Below are 4864 nucleotides of genomic sequence, written 5' to 3'. Positions count from 1 at the left end.
CAGTCAAATGCCTTAACACATAGTCCACTAATATATCCTATTATTTTCCATAAGAGCCTAGCTAGATTTCCTCTTTCCTCTAATTACACAATTAATGAAAAACTCAAATTAGCATCTTTTATTTATTTTTGTTAAACTGCACTTGTTTCCCATTCCAACATACATTCAGGAGAAGAAACACTGAAATTGAATTGTCTCTGCTGGTGGTTATATGATCTTGTCAAATCACTTAACTTCTCTGAACCTGTTTTCTCATTTGTAAAATGTGAATAAAGATATATACCTCAAAGTTGAAGAGAACTATTAAACATGGATACTTATTTAAAACATCTAGCTAAGTATTTAATACTTGGTTGTTCTTTTTCTCTGTCTTACTTCTTGTTCTCTCTAAAAGAGGTATCAGGCCATCTCTTAATTATTCATATACAGAAGGGAGTAGAAATAGATGATATATTCATTCTATTAGATGCCTGTCACTGTGCTAGTCAACGTGGAAGCACAAAGATACAGCAGACAAAGATCTTGTCCTCAAAAGGTTTACATTCAAATTGGTTCTCCAGAAATTATTATTCTAAAATGCAAATAAAGGAGTTATAAAGCCTCAGTATACATAATGACTAGTCAAGTAAAGCTCTTGAGGGCAGGGGCCTAATGAACAATTACCAGTGGTTTACGTTTATTAGAATTACTTTGGGAAATGGTAATCAAAGTGTATTCTCTGGATGACTTATGAAAAGAAGTCTAGGTCTCAGTTATCTTTTTGTATATAGTGACTTCCCTGAGCTGCATAAGTATATGTGGAATCAGTGAGTGAATAAAAGAATAATTGAGTGAAAGTGTCCACCAGTGAGTTAATAGATGCCATGATGTAGCCACTCAGTGTTTTCCCTTCTATCCGGAATCTCATCTATTATGGAGGGGTTCAAAGCCAATTCCTAAAACCTAAGAAAATGTAATTATGCCAACTCTCATCTGGTAAAGCAGAATTTACCTGCAATTGGTTCAGCAAGCAAACATCCAAAGTAGGTATAACAAACCATGTGATGTGGAAAACTTGTTCCTGTAAATTCTTGACCAAAAATGATTCAATAAATTTGGAGAATATGCATGATACCTCCCTCCTAGAAATGCACAAAGAACCTTAACAAATGAAAACTGCTAAGAAACAATTATTTACTGCAGTAAAGAAATCTATTTTACTTGTTTTGCCCTGACATTTCTCAAATGTATTTGAACATAAAATTATGTTCTCTTCTAATGGGAACCATGCTTCATGTAAGTCTTGGGAAAAACCCTGATTTACAGGTTGTTGCACAAAGAAATGAAATATGTAGATGATGAAACTTCTAATATGATTCTTCCTCCTCAACCAATAATATCTGTAAAAGATGTCTTAAATCTCTATTCATAAGATAAATACCAGATGCCCCTAAGATCAACACTAACATTATGTTCAGGATCCAAAAACCAAAACAAAACTCATTGCCATCAAGTCAATTCCGGCTCACAGCAACCCCCACTGGGTTTCCAAGATGCTAAATCATTAGATCGCCCCATCTTCCTTCTGCAGAGTGGTTGGTAGGTTTGAACTACTAACCTTCCAGTTAGCAGTCAAATGCCTTAAGGCACTGTGCCACCAGAGCTCCTTACAGAAACTGTGACATAAAAAAAATTTCTTCTAAGGTCAGTTTTTCTTCTCTCTCCTTTCCACTGAAACTCTCAAAACATTGTTTCTCAAAATAAATCTAAAATTGCAAACACCGTTAACTTTTTGTTTAATAGTCAGATTATAAATTTGTAGTGGAAAATCACTGAAGTGGGGTCAAGTTCAAAACCCCACCCTACCATTTGATAGCTATAGTCAGTTAAATAGTGTCCCCCCAAAATTCAAGTCCAGCCAGGATCTCAGAATGTGGCCTTATTTAGAAATAGAGTCTTTTTATATGCGGTTAGTTAAGATGAGGTCATACTGGGTCAGAGTGAGCCCTAAAACTAATGACTGGTGTCCTTATAAGAAGAAAAGAGGACACACAGGCACATAAGGAAGAAGGTTATGTGAAGACACAGGCAGAGAATGGAGTTTTGCTACTACAAGCCAACAAATGCCAAAAGCCACCAGAGGCTTCAAAGTGACCATTGTTCTGCTGACACCTTGGTTTCTGACTTCTGGCCACCACAATTGTGAAAGAATAAATTTCTGTTATTTTAATCCAGGTTGTGGTATTTTGTTATAGCTGTATGCATATTTCCTGGCACATACAAGCCACTCCATTCATTCTTTCAGTATTTGTTTACTGAGCATATGTTTTGTGCTAGGCACTCAGCTAATCACTTAGGATACTGTAGGGAACAAAGTACTCAAGGTCCTGTCCTCCAGGACCTCTGTAGCCCTTTAGCCAAATGCAACTAGCTGCCTGTTTTTGTAAGTTTTATTGGAACACAGTCACACTCACTGTTTTATGTATTACCTATGGCTGAATAGATAAAACAGAGACCATATAGCTTGCAAAGCCTAAAACATTTACTATCTGCTTCTTTATAAGAAAAAGTTTGCCAACCCCTATTCTAGAGGCTTACAGTGCAATTGGAGGAGACAGGAATAAATAAACACCAGGAACATTTAAATTATGATAATTGCTCTAGAAAATAATTTTCCAGTATTGTAACTGTGGGAAGAGTGGCTTTAGATGGGTACCCATGGAAGTCCTAAGAAGGGGTTCTATGAATGGAAATTTGGAGGATAGGAAGGAATTATTACTAATGAGAGCTCAGCACAGAGTTACAATCTGAGGAAAGCGCTTGAGAAAGGAAAAGAGAGGGGTTCTGGAAGAACAGAAAATAGATTGCCTCTTTATGAGGAGAAGGGGAAATGGCAGGAGATTTGCTCACATATGGCCTATTACTGTTGTTAGTTGCTAAGGAGTTGGCACCAACTCATGGTGACCTAGTGTATAACAGAACTGAACATTGTCTGGTCCCGCACCATCCTTACAACTGTTGGTATGTCTGAGCCCACTGTTGCAACTATTGTATCAGTGCTTCTCAAGGAGGGTTTCTCTCATGCCTGCTAACCCTCTACTTTACCAAACATGGTGTCCTTTTCTAGCAACTGGTCTTTTCTGGTGACACATCTATAGGAAGCAAGACGAAGTCTCGTCGGCCACAAGAAGAAGTTGTCATTTTATTTTTATGCAACAGGAAGCCACCAAAGAACTTACCTGGAATTAAATACTATAGTTCACAATTAAAAAAAAAAAAAAATTATTCTGCCTGAGGCAGAATGGAAGCAAGGCAAGAGTAGGAACAGGAAGGCTAGCTACAGAAAATCAAAGTGGCTTGGACTAGTGTGGTCATGTGAATAGAAAAAAGTGAGCACATGTGCTATGTGCTTTGTTAGTAGAATCTAGAAATCTGCTGACTGATGAGATGTATAGGATGTGGAAAGAGAATGTGTCAATTATGATTCCTGTTTGAAGCTGAGCAGTAAATCAGTGAATGGTGGCTTCAATACTGAGATAGAGAATTTGGGTATGGCAATAAGGTGTTGTGGAACAGAAATCAAGGGCCTTTCATAATGGTCATCATCATTACTATTATCATCACTATTATTATCTAAGCTCTTATAGAGATAAATATATATGAATCTAATTTGCTAATTGAGACCTATAACCAACATATATAGTTAGATATGATTTTTCTTTTGAAGAATATTTCTGTAGATGATCTCCCTGAGAGCTAAAGGGAACTTTATTGCTCTCTCCGTAATAAGTGAAGCGAAGAACCCACTAATGTACAATCAACAGAGAAACATGCACTGTACAAGTGTGGGGGAGCACACATACTCACACACGCATACACACCCAGAAGTCCAGATTAGCTGGAGAGACTAAATATCAAGAGATGATAGTGCCCAAAAAGGATACTAAACCAAGAGACTGGTGGTCTTGACTCTGGTTCCAGTCCTGACACTGAAATATGGTACAAACTTGAATGAGGTACTTAATTTATCTTGACCTAAATTTCCTACTCTGCAAAATTAAGGATCCCAACTGTATTCTTTGAGGGTCTAGCTACCTACAATGTTGCAGAGTACATAAAGGTACAAATTATGTATAAAATCCTCACTGCTATGGAGTCGGATCCAACTCATAGTGACCCCTCCTTGGGTTTCCGAGGTAGTATCACTACGGAAGTAGGTTGCCCAACCTTCCTTCCAAGGAGTGGCTGGTGGGTTTGAACCGCCAGCCTTCTGGTTAGCAGTCAAATGCCTTAACACATAGTCCACTAATATATCCTATTATTTTCCATAAGAGCCTAGCTAGATTTCCTCTTTCCTCTAATTACACAATTAATGAAAAACTCAAATTAGCATCTTTTATTTATTTTTGTTAAACTGCACTTGTTTCCCATTCCAACATACATTCAGGAGAAGAAACACTGAAATTGAATTGTCTCTGCTGGTGGTTATATGATCTTGTCAAATCACTTAACTTCTCTGAACCTGTTTTCTCATTTGTAAAATGTGAATAAAGATATATACCTCAAAGTTGAAGAGAACTATTAAACATGGATACTTATTTAAAACATCTAGCTAAGTATTTAATACTTGGTTGTTCTTTTTCTCTGTCTTACTTCTTGTTCTCTCTAAAAGAGGTATCAGGCCATCTCTTAATTATTCATATACAGAAGGGAGTAGAAATAGATGATATATTCATTCTATTAGATGCCTGTCACTGTGCTAGTCAACGTGGAAGCACAAAGATACAGCAGACAAAGATCTTGTCCTCAAAAGGTTTACATTCAAATTGGTTCTCCAGAAATTATTATTCTAAAATGCAAATAAAGGAGTTATAAAGCCTCAGTA

The sequence above is a fragment of the Orycteropus afer genome, unplaced genomic scaffold (assembly GCF_000298275.1).
Source record: "Orycteropus afer afer isolate SDZICR_OR568_19922 unplaced genomic scaffold, OryAfe1.0 scaffold00133, whole genome shotgun sequence".
Taxonomy (NCBI): Eukaryota; Metazoa; Chordata; class Mammalia; order Tubulidentata; family Orycteropodidae; genus Orycteropus; species Orycteropus afer.
This window is presented reverse-complemented; position numbering follows the sequence as displayed.